This window comes from Phalacrocorax aristotelis, chromosome 7, assembly GCF_949628215.1.
Source record: "Phalacrocorax aristotelis chromosome 7, bGulAri2.1, whole genome shotgun sequence".
In the NCBI taxonomy this organism is placed as follows: Eukaryota; Metazoa; Chordata; class Aves; order Suliformes; family Phalacrocoracidae; genus Phalacrocorax; species Phalacrocorax aristotelis.
The window spans coordinates 31,349,090-31,360,798 of NC_134282.1; the positions used below are offsets into that span (position 1 = coordinate 31,349,090).

General features: G+C 54.8%; 4 non-coding genes across 4 annotated transcripts; 2 read left to right on the forward strand and 2 right to left on the reverse strand.

The window, feature by feature from the left end:
- Positions 1 to 929: 929 nt before the first annotated feature.
- Positions 930 to 1,011, reverse strand: TRNAS-AGA (transfer RNA serine (anticodon AGA)). The gene has a single exon. It is a non-coding gene; the product is annotated as a tRNA-Ser (tRNA).
- Positions 1,012 to 7,525: 6,514 nt separating this feature from the next.
- TRNAM-CAU (transfer RNA methionine (anticodon CAU)) lies at positions 7,526 to 7,597 on the reverse strand. Its single transcript has one exon. It is a non-coding gene; the product is annotated as a tRNA-Met (tRNA).
- Positions 7,598 to 9,537: 1,940 nt separating this feature from the next.
- Positions 9,538 to 9,609, forward strand: TRNAG-UCC (transfer RNA glycine (anticodon UCC)). The gene has a single exon. It is a non-coding gene; the product is annotated as a tRNA-Gly (tRNA).
- An 877-nt stretch (positions 9,610 to 10,486) lies between these two features.
- Positions 10,487 to 10,569, forward strand: TRNAL-CAG (transfer RNA leucine (anticodon CAG)). Its single transcript has one exon. It is a non-coding gene; the product is annotated as a tRNA-Leu (tRNA).
- The last annotated feature ends 1,140 nt before the right edge of the window (positions 10,570 to 11,709 follow it).

Here is an 11,709-nt window from a genome sequence, read left to right on the forward strand (position 1 = left end):
CCTGAGGCCTGGAAGAAAGTCAGTGCCACTCCTCTCTGCCAGAAGGGCACAAGGGGCACTGTGGGCTGGTCTGCCTCACCTAGATCCCTGGGAATGGGAAGCAACAACTCAACCTGGAAACCCTTTCCAGACGCATGAAGAACAAGGAGGTGATAGTTTTTGTCTTTTAATTACACGCTTCCTAGCTCATTTCTGTGTGACTGTGCTCTCCTCTTTCTGTGGGTGGGTGTGTTTGTGTGTATGTGTGTGTGAATGTAGGCAACTAAACCTAAAGCTGCAGTAGCCAGCAAGCACAAGGGTGAAGAGCAACAAACAGGCTAGGATGGAAGACGTCCCAGGTCATAGAGTCCATCTCACTGGCCTTTCCTGAAGTAGAACCAGCCATTCCCACCTCCTCACCTGAAGAACCCCAAAAGTCCTCACTTGCGGCTGTATATTGGGGAATTTATCTGCCTGTTGGGAAGGGAAAACCACCCGTGTCCCCAGGAAATCCACTGGCTTCCCGGGGGAGCCCTGTGCTTTGCTCTGCTCTGCCTGCTACTCCGCAGCAATCTGCCTTTGTGCAAACTAGAGCGAGGAGCAGTTTGTGAGTGCTGGCAAGATCTGAGATCCACGAGGTGTCGTCCCTTTGTTGTTAGCACCGAGGGCCGTGTTGTGAAGGCTCTCTTTGGAGGTGAGCGGCTGTAGTTTCAGGTGTAGAGAAGAGAGCTGGTGGGGCCGTGCTGCTGGGGATGCATGGTGAGATCAGGCTCCTAAGTTCTGCTCAAGAACCAACAGCCGTCCACGCAAGCATTTCTGGTGCAAGGAGAGGACAAGTGAGGTGGGCAAGGGGGTTTTGTTGTCTCCCTGGGAACCATCTACAGCGTGGAGCCGAGTCCCATGGCTGCAGCGTGGTCAACTGCAGGGAGCCCAAAAGGGGACTGAGCCCCCGTAGTTGGCAGGATTCGAACCTGCGCGGGGAAACCCCAATGGATTTCTAGTCCATCGCCTTCACCACTCGGCCACAACTACCTGCTCCAGCCCTCTCCGCCCTGCTGAGCACATGCCCTCTGCAATGACACCTGGCTCCCTGGGACTTTCAGGGCCAGGCTCCACTCAAAGCCCTGCATTTGGGACCTGCACTGAGCATGACAGGCACCTGCTGCCAGGCTTCCAGAGGCCTCGAGAGGCATAACCCCTGTGCCTTGTCGTCAGCCAGTCATCTGGGATATCCTGTCTCGGCGGGGTGCTTTCACTCCCCAGCTGGCATCTCGGCAGCTTCCGGGGAAGAAAGGAAGGCAGCGTGTGAAGACAACCAGGGATGGTGGCAGCTGTGTGGGGTGGGCTATTAGACCCTGCTTGGCTTCTCAATTTTATCTGAGGGGGACGCCCAGCCTGCTGTGAGCCCTAGGGTGGGGGCATTGCTGCAGGGCAGATGGTGACCCCCCGGCAGCACCTCCAGCCTCCTGGGGACACACGGTGGTGTCAGCCCTTGGACACAGACCACGACTGCCATGCAGGTTGTTCACTGTGTAGGGGGAATGGCTTGCGAGAGTCAGAGAGGTCTATGGGAAGGGCAAGGTGGAGCCTGGCTGAGGAAGCGTGTGAAGGGGCAAAGGGAGCGTAAATGGGAGGTGTGGATGACTTAGAGGGAGACAGGGGAGGGTTTGATTTGGAGGAATAGATGTGTCTAGACCTTTTTGCCAGCACTGGCAAGGGATGTCCAAATCCTGATCAGGGACCAACAAGCCAAGCAACCTGCAAAAGTAATAATTTCCGTCGCTAGATGAAAGTAGCTCTGATTCCCTTTTGACTCTGGAGCAGGAATATTTGGAAAGTGGCTTTAAGGGGCCAGGGTGGAGGCGGTGCATGTGGCAGTGCCTGCCTGCATGCAGGGCAAAGGTGGTTGCAGCTGAAGTTAGTGGCTGAGCATGAGCACCGGGCTGAGGAAGTGGATGTGCGAGGGGCTGGAAGGAGAAGGCCGGGCAGCCTGTAAAGTGGAGGAGCAGGAGGCAGCACTGCCCACACGTGCGTTGGTGGAATAGTGATGAGCCTAGCTGCCTTCCAAGCAGTTGATCCGTCTTTGATTCCTGGCCAATGCTGACAAATGTCTCTTCAGCCTGGCTCCAGGATGCCTTATGTCTTCCGCAGGTAGCCTCTCCTGCTCAAATACCACCCAGCTTTCCCCTGAAGGTTTAAGCCGCTCCCCTCACTTCCCCGCAGACTTGAGACCTGCTGAGGTCAGTGCTTTCTCTCTGCTGGGAGGGCTGCAGGCTGGGCTTCTGACTGCGGTGCTGGTACTGGAGCCAGGAGAGAGGCATTTTTGTCTTGCAACTGCTGGTGCTGCTAGCTGCAACTGGCAGGAAAAGCATGCTGCTGTGGCAGGGTACAAAAGAAGGTGAATAATGCCTAGGTGGTGGTCAAGAGACACGCTAAGGCCAGGTATGCAATGTGGGGAAGGGGTGGGAGGAGGCCTGCTCTTTATGTAATGGCTCAAAGGCCTGTCTGTCTTATCTGACGTCACCCTGGGGACGCTGACGTACCCTGTCCAGGCTCCAGCATTGCAGAGACATCCTGAAGTTTCCTGGAGTTGGGTGTAACCATGTTCCTGGTAAGCAAGGACTGAGGCACCCTTATTTCTCTTGCAACTTTTGGCCTGTGGGCCAAGGGAAACACAAGGAGCCTCTCACAACTCCACCCTCTACCTGATGGGGACAAAGCTTCTCAAGTCTCCGGTTCCAGGGCTGCTTAAAGCAGAAGAAGCAAAACTCTTTGATGTGCTGACAGTCAAGAACTGTTCTGGGCAGTGGGCTTGTACGGAGGGTTTAGGGTGGCACAGTATTTACACACTCCCGCTCTGTCATCAGCAGCGCTACAAGTAGGTGGAGTTACAAAGAGGGGGACTGTGATTGCTCTGCCCCCTACTGAAATGCCCACCCTAACCCCATCTTGAAGTCACACTGCCCATGTCCAGAGCTGAAAACCAGCGCTTTCCTCCTCTCCACTCCGTGCCCATTCCCTGGAGTTTACTCCCACAACACCAATGAAAGAGAGTATTGCAATGGCTGGTTTTCATGGGAAGTTTGCAGACAACAGTTGAGCGGACCCATCAAAAGGTCTCTATTAACAGTCACGTTGGACCGACTGGGACACTGGTCTTTCACCACCCTCAACAGGGTAAAAAAGGGTTACTCTGTGTGGCATTTCTTGTATTTCCACCCACATCCATTGCTTCTTGCCATCCCACTGGGCACATCTGACAAGAAGATGGCCCTCTCTTCTTTACTCTGCCTGCCCGCTGTCCCGCCCCAAGTGTGTGGAGGCATGCATAAGGTGCCCCCTTGGCCTTCCCTTCCGCAGGCTAAGCAAACCCAGATCTCCCAGCCTGGGCTTGTATGGCAGATGAGCCAAGACTTTAATCACATCAGTGTCCCTTTGGCAGGGCTGACGGGGGCCCTACCTGTGCAGAAGTGGGAATCAGCCACACGGTGACACCAGTGGAGTCCCTATAAGGGCACCTGGCATGCAGACGTCCAGGTCTCCTGCAGAGGAAGGGCACTTTGCAGAAGTTTTTCCACCTGCTGCCGGGAACAGATTGGGCAAAGAGAGAAAGCAGAAGCAACAGCGTTCGGTCAGGGGAAGACGTGCACCTGCCCCAAAGTTCAGGCACCTCGAGCAGCATTGACTGCTGAGAGGTTTTGGTGGTGCAGTGTTGAGGAGAGAATTGCCTCATCTGGGAGACGGAACAGCGGCACTCGATATTCCTCTGTGCTTGGCTGCGCGCTTACATGTGGGAGGCCTTGCTTTACTGCTGAGCAGCTTAGGTGCTTTTTCCTCCCAAACACCTGTGGGTATCAAGGTGCGTGAGGAAAAGGAAAGGACCTGCTGCTGCAGGGTGCCTGTCATCACTAACCCTCCAAAGGGAATGATGCGCTGGCTTTAGCAATTCAGAATGAACTGGTTGGAGGACATGCAGTTGTTGCGCGAGACTATGTGGAGCCAGGGCTGCGGTGGATACTGGGAGCTGTAGGGCAGAGCTCTGTGCTTGTGGGCATGGCTTTGACAGGGAGCAGCAAAGCTGCCTGGCAGGCAGCTGCTGTGTCCACCTTGCTTCCTTACTGGTGAGAGCTGAGCTTGCTGAAGGAAGCCCTTGGGTGGTTGGTTTTGGAGCAGGAGAGGCAGGGCACTGTGGAGCCTGGCTATAAAAAAAAGGGAACATTGCATTGGCCAGGAATCAAACCCAGGTCAACTGCTTGGAAGGCAGCTATGCTCACCACTATACCACCAACACACCTGCCTCTTGTTCTGTCACTTGTTCCTCTTCTGAATAGGTAATCTGCCTCCTGCTCCTCCATGGCCTGACTGACCTCCAAATTCTGGTGTCCTGCACACATACTACTACAAGTTGCTACATAGAATGCATGTTTCTGTAGTGTGAGATGGTGGCTAGGAAAGCTTAAGCTGTACCAGCCACCAGCCAGGGGAGATCAGAATCCAGGACTGCCCAGAGTTGCAGCAGGACACTGGACAAACCAGGCACAGGCTCTGCACAGCCCTATGGTACGTCCCAGCATTCCAGGGACCTGCTAATGTGCATGTAGGATTGGGGGCTTGGGGGGGGACAGTACTGATCTACAGCCTGAGCAGCCAGAGAGGAAGAAAAGAATCAGGCCATCTGTCTTCTTAATGCCTCTGTGAGTGCTGGTGGTGCTTAAGGGTGATGATAATGGCACTGCTCCCCACCTGCATTCATACAAGTGCCAGCTGTGCATATACTGTGCAAGTATATGTGCATTTGTGTGCGTACACCTGTGCTGGTGTAAGCATAGCTATTCAGCCACCCAGCTGCTCACTCCTTTCCCCACCTTCAGTGGGATGCGGAGCATAGAAAATAGGATAAGAAACCTCCCAGATCATGATAAACACAGGGACATGGCTTAGCAAAACCTGTTGTGGGCAAAACAGACTCAACTTGGAGGAAATTCATTTATTGCTAATTGAAATAGATTCGCATACTGAGAAAATAAAAGGCAAGTATAATACACCACTGTTCCTCCTCCTACCCAGGTATCACACCTTCACTCCAGACTCCTCTACCCACCCAAATGGGATTGGAGGGGTGGTGTTCATTTTCCCTCTTATCTTTCTGGCTTTTTTTTTTTTTTTTCCCATTCCTCTCTCTGTCTTGCATTTTCTGCCCTTTTGTTTTCATACAGGCCACAAAATTTGCTGATGGCTCAGCTGTGTCCTGTACTGGGTCTGCTGTGGGGATGGAACCAGCTGTGCCAGTGAAGGAGCAACTCATCCTGGAAACCCTTTCCAGATACATGAAGAACAAGAAGGTACTTGCTATTTTTCACTGCACTCTAGTCCTAGCTCGTGCCTGTCCAACTGTGTTCTCTTTTCTTTGTGGGGGTGCGTGTTCCTCTCTGTGTGTGTATGTGTGTGTGTGAGAGAGAGATGTTGGCAACTAAATCTGGAGGTGTACTAGGCAGTGAATACAGGGTGAGGAGCAGCAAACAGGCTAGGAAATCTCAAGCAGCACTAGCCAGTGGGTAGAGCAGATTGGCATCAGGGACTTCCCAGGGTTGGAACAGGGCACCAGACAAACCAGCCCTGGGCTCCAGGAGCGCACTCTGGACAGACCTACGGTCAGGCCCAGGGCTCAGTGGACCTGCTGCTCAGTGGACACAAATGTGGGCGTGAGAGAGGGGTGTGTGTCCAGCACTGAATTCTGGTCTGAGCAGCTGGAGGGGAAGAAAAGGGTCAGGCCATGTTTGTGGCTTTGGGTAGTGAGGAATGAAAGAAACAATACACTGCCTTTCCTCCCACAAACTGGAGAGCTGGGCAATCACCAGCCGTATGAAGTTTAACAAGGGCAAGGGCCGGATTTTACACCTGAGGCACGGGAACCCTGGATATACATACACACTGGGGAATGAGCGGCTGGAGCGCAGCTCCCCGGAGAGTGACCTGGGGGTTCTGGTCGACGGCAAGTTGCACATGAGCCAGCAGTGTGCCTTGGCAGCCAAGAGGTCCAACCGTGTCCTGGGGTGCCTCAAGCCCAGCATTGCAGCCGGTCGAGGGAGGTGATTGTCCCGCTCTGCTCTGCGCTGGTGCGGCCTCACCGCAAGTACTGTGTGCAGTTTTGGGTGCCACAGTATAGTAACGATATAAAGCTACTAGAGAGTGTCCCAAGGAGGGCCACAAAGTTGGTGAAGGGTTTAGAGGAGAAACCGTACGAGGAGCGGCTAAAGTCCCTTGCTTTGTTCAGCCTGGAGAAGAGGAGACAGAGGGGAGACCTCATCGCGGTCTACAGCTTTCCCACAGGAGGAGGAGGAGGAGGAAAAGGCGCTGTTCTCTTCTCTCTGGTGACAAAAGATAGGATCCGAGGGAATGGCAGGAAGATGTGCCCGGGGAGGTTTAGGCTGGATATTAGGAAAAGGTTCTTCACCCAGAGGGTGGTGGAGCACTGGAACAGGCTCCCCAGGGAGGTAGACACGGTGCCAAGCCTGATGATATTCAGGAAGCACTTGGACAACACCCTCGGAGACATGGTGTGAATATGGGATTGTCCTGTGCGGGGAAAGGAGTTGGACATGGTGATCCTCGTGGGTCCCTTCCAGCTCAGGGCATACTATGATTCCATGATTCTATGATTTTCCGGGCTCAGCTACAGTCCTTCACTGCAGACTACTCCAGCACATGTTTTCCATGTGCTGCAGTCCTAAACAGGAAAATCTGTTTCAGCGTGGGCTCTTCCACAGACTTCAGGACTCTCAGGAAAAGTCCTCAGTGGCGTGGCTTCTCCACAGGTTGCAGGTCCTTTGGGAATATTAGTCAGCTCCAGCATGGGTGCTCTGTTATGACACAAGCTTCGCAGGTGGCTGAGTGTTGCGGAGGGAGCTGGAACCAGCTGTGTGTGGTGTGGGGCAGCCCCTCGGCTCGTCTCACAGAGGCCACCCTGCAGCACGCCCTCTCCCCTGCACCGCCAACACCTAGCCACATATAGCCAATACAGTGCCCATTGGGAATCCCTGCCCAGCCCTGCTCCCGGCTGCACCTACAAGTGGGCACAGCAGCAAACAGGCTAGGATGGAGGAAGCCCCCAGGTGGTAAAGTCAATCACACTGGTGGCTCCCAAACTAGTACTGGGCTTGTGCTCCCCCCTAGCTGCAGAGCCCTGGAAGTCCCTGCTTGTGGCTGGGAAGCTGGGGACTGAGCTGCCTGATGGGAAGGGAGAAACAGCTTTGTCCCCAGGACACCCGCTGCCTTGTGGGGAGAGCTGTGGGCTTGTGCTCTGCCTGCTGCTCCACAGCCACCCGTCTGCCTTGCTGAGGGTCACTTTGGGAGTGGTGGCTGCTAGGAAAGCAAAGGGGAAAGAAGGTGGCGGTGGCAGAGAGAAGGGGCTGAGGGAGCGTGAGAGCCATGGCCATGGGTGCCCAGAGAGCAGGAGCGCAGCAGTGCGGGTTAAAACTTGGCGAAAGATGCAAGGGAGAGGCAGTGGCTGATGCCGAGGGAAGAAAAAAAGCAAGCAAGCATTGACTAGCAGAGGATGGTTTCGATCCATCGACCTCTGGGTTATGGGCCCAGCACGCTTCCGCTGCGCCACTCTGCTCCCCCCAGGACCTCAGCTGGGACCTCCCACAGCCCGTAAGCCCGATGCTTACGGGCACTGCCAGCACCTGCGCTTGCGCTCACGCCCCTTTCCCTTGCTCCTGCCTGTGCTCTGCACTGCTCCTTGCTGTATGGCAGACCTTGTTGTGCCTCCTCTGGCTCTCCTCTGCTCTGAGCTCCTCGAGAAAGGGCTCGCTCTCTTCTGCTTTGCTGAACTTCCTGCTGATGGGGTGAGGGTTTCGGAATTCGGGACTGCTCTTCGTGTGCTGGGGTTGCCAGCAGGTAGAGCTGAATGGGGAAAGGGAAGCACTTTGTGTGGAGCATTATCCTTGTGAAATAGGCTGTTTTCTGTGCCTCCCTGAACCCTGCAGATGTGTTCCTTGGTCTCTGTTGTGTGCCACTGCGTTTGCTCCTTCTCATTAAAACCTTTGTGCAGCACAGCTGGAGTCTCGTGGTTGGTTCTTGTCCTCCTCCCTCAGTTAGCCATCTGCTCTGCAAAAGCATTGTCCTTTGTCCTGAGCTTACCGCTATTTGCGGGTGGAGCGCCCTGAACTGATTGACACCAGAGCACCAAAAAGAAGCAAGCAGGCAAGAGAAATACTGAAAAGCCTCAGACCTGGTCATCACAGCCCTGTGATATCTCTCAGGGTCAGCCCCGAGTCCCACCACTGAAAGCATCCAAGAGCCGATTGCATTTCTTCTGCCAGTGCACCCAGTGCGTCTTGCAAGTATGCTCAGGAAGCAGTGACTTTTCACTGCCTGCCCTGAGTACTCCCTCTCAGAGGACAGAAGGAGGCTTACGAGCTGGCCTGAGAATGACAACACTTCCTGCGGTGGCAGAAGAAAATGGACATATGTGCTCAGCTGAGTTGTGGAGGGCACCTTCAGAAACAGGCAAGGACAAGTTGCCTTTCTGAGCCTGAATCTCAGCCAGGGTCCTGGCATTTGGAAGTCAGGTTTTATACCTGATAACGCCCCCACCCCCCGCGGCAACATGAATTCATAACTACTAGAATAAAGATCTTCTAATATGGTGAATGCAGTTCTGGGTGCAGTTTAGCCGACCAGAACTGTAGGTGTCATTGAGCTGACCATGCCGCCATGGCTTAAAGGGTACCTGGCCTGTAGCGATGTACAGGTTGTGACTTTGTTTTCTTAAGATTCCCTCTGTGAAAACATGTTCCAGACAGGGCAGAAAACACCAGAGAGAGGGAGGAGGAAGGAACAAAAAGAGTGGGAAAGAGCAGAGGGAAAATGCATCCCTCTTGGGCAGGTAGAGGAGTGTGGTGTGAAGGAGCAAAGCTGAGCCTGGGACGGGGGAGAGGAGAAGCACTGTTTTCTGTTTGCCTTTTTGTTTCTCACTAAGTGAATCTGTTTTTCGACGGCAAACATTTAATTTTCCCCAGGTCAAGCCTGCTTTGCCCACAACAGTTTTTGCTAAGCCACGTCCCTGTGTTTATCTTGAGCCAGGAGATTTCTTATCCTGTTTTCAGTGCTCTGCATCCCCTGAGGGTGGGGAAAGGAGTGAGCAGCCGGGTGGGTGTTTGGCTGTGCTTAAACCACCACAGGTACATAGACACAAACGCACGTACGCTTGCACAGTACCTGCACAGCTGGCACACATACGAGCGCAGGTGGGGAGCGGCACCGTTACCAGCACGCAGCAGCTTGAGTTTCCCTAGCCAACATCTCACACAGAGAGAGAAGGGCACACACGTCCCAGCAGCCTGAGGATGTGTGTGTGGGCAGGGGGCTGGAAGGAGGAGGCCGGCCAGTCTGTGGAGGGGAAGAGCAGGCCACAGGCCAGTTTGTGAGCTGGGAGAGTGGAGGCAGGTGAGATTGGGAAGTGGAGGAGCAGGAGGGAGACCAGGCTCGGCTCGGCTCAGCTCAGCTCGGCTCGGCTCTGCTCTGGAGGAGCAGGAGACAGCAGTGAGGACAGGTGCGTTGGTGGTATAGTGGTGAGCATAGCTGCCTTCCAAGCAGTTGACCCGGGTTCGATTCCTGGCCAACGCAGCCAAGCTTTTCTTCAGCCTGTCTCCACAGTGCCCTTGCCTTGCCTGCTCCTAAAGCACCCAAAGGGCTTCCCTGACAATTTCAGCTCCCATAGGGTGGTCAAGCCACTCCCCTTGACTCCCCCTGCAGCCCAGAGGCCTCATGGCCAGGCCGCTGGGCACCTCCTAGCCCAGCAGACACAGGCCTGGCTTTTAGCGAGGCCAGCCTTGGCAAAAGAACTTGACTTGGGAGGGCTGCTTTGACCACAGAGAGGTTTAGCTCAGTCATTGCTCAGCACTTGGTGCATCTCCCGTCCTTTTGCCCTCACTCTCCAGCCCCTTTCCCACACACTGACTCCTTGAGACCGGCACAGCATTCCCTCAGGGGTTGATGTGGCAGAGTCCTCCTTGCCCAGCCTTCCCGCCTCCGAGCAGGGAAGAAGGGAGCACGCTTCTTGCCCCACGAACCATCCACGAGGCAGCACTGCGCGCCAAGTGCTCTTGGCTTGCCATATGGTGAGGCTCTGGAGGGAGTGGAGGAAGTCACGGGTAAGGTAGACCTGTGCCTGGAGCCCTCTTGACAGGATGTTGTTGGCATGTGCAGAGCCATAAGTTGCTGACGGTTCCTTTGGTTGCTCTGGTGAAGCGTTGCCTTGGCCTTTGCGAGACATGTCAGAAGTGTGCTGCCACTGTGCTGGGTACTCCTGTTCCGTGTGGTCTGCAGTGTGTGTAGGAGGTGCGGTCGCCTGTCCACAGCCCTTGTTGGGGGCAGGGCAAGGGTGCTCCCAGGAGCCAGGTCTCCCTGCAGCAGTGCCAGGAGGAGGCTGGCTGAGCTGGGCTGGCTCTGGCAGCTGCAGGGGGAGGAGTTGCAGCAGCTGCAGCAGCAATCAGAGTTGTGGGTCAGGATGGCCGAGCGGTCTAAGGCGCTGCATTCAGGTTGCAGTCTCCCTGGGAGACGTGGGTTTGAGTCCCACTCCTGACAGGCTCTTCTCTCTTGGTGGCCTCCTTCATAGTTTGCCTCCCTTCCTCTCCTAAGTGGGGGCTTCTTGGCCCTCCCTCTGGGAGGGCTCTGCTCAGCCTGCTGACCATGTCTTGCTGCATGACCCAGCTCCTGTGGAGGGAGCAAACAGGTGTTCCCTAGGCAGAGCAGAGCTGAGCCACCAGTAGCAGCTGGGTAGGCCTACCTAGAACAGAAACATGGAGGGAAGTCCCCTAGGCAAGTTCACTTTTCTGCCCTTCCCTTCCCTAACAAACGCACATTCTGCATGCATGCCTCTTGCCTAAAATGGGGACCTTTGGACATTCTTCAGACATTGACATGCTAAATCCTCTCTCCCTGCTTCTGCTTTACCCTTAACAACCCTTCTGGTTGGAAGGCACTTCAGGGAGCCAGAGAGTGCGTCCTCCTGCTTCAGGCAGGCTCACACCAGCTGATCGCTGCTTTGCCCATCCAGGTTATAAAATACCTTGAGGACGGGCGTTTCACAGCCTCTCTGGACCCCGTGCTTAGGCACCCTCAGGGTGGCCATTTTTGTTCATCTAGGTAGTCACAAAACACCTGCTTAATTTCTGACCAGCGCCTCTCCTCCTCCAGACGTCACAGCAAACTCCTTGCAGGCACTGGGAGGCTCCTATTAGGTCATAGAATTATAGAATCATAGAATTGTTAAGATTGGAAAAGACCCTTAAGATCGTCGAGACCAACTGCCAACCCATCACTGCCAAGTCCACCACTAAACCATATCCTCAAGCACCACATCTACCCTTCTTTTAAATACCTCCAGGGATGGAGGCTCCACCACCTCCCTGGGCAGCCTGTTCCAATGCCTGACTACCCTTTCCATGAAGAAGCCCTTAGCCGGAAAGACCTTGGGAGGGAAGGACCAAGGACTGGTGTGACCTCCTGTGTGGGTCAGCGCAGCTAAGCTGCAGCTCCCAGGTGCTGGGAGGTCTCTGGCTGCCCATTGAAGCCTGCAAAGGGGCACAAAGTGTCCCCCCTGCAGCGTCCCCCAGGGAGGAGCGGCATCAGAGGCAACAGTGGAAGGAACATTTGCCATGACCTTGGGGAAGCAAATGGGCTGGAGACCTTGGCAGCTCCAGTGAGCAGTGCTGCCAGGACAGA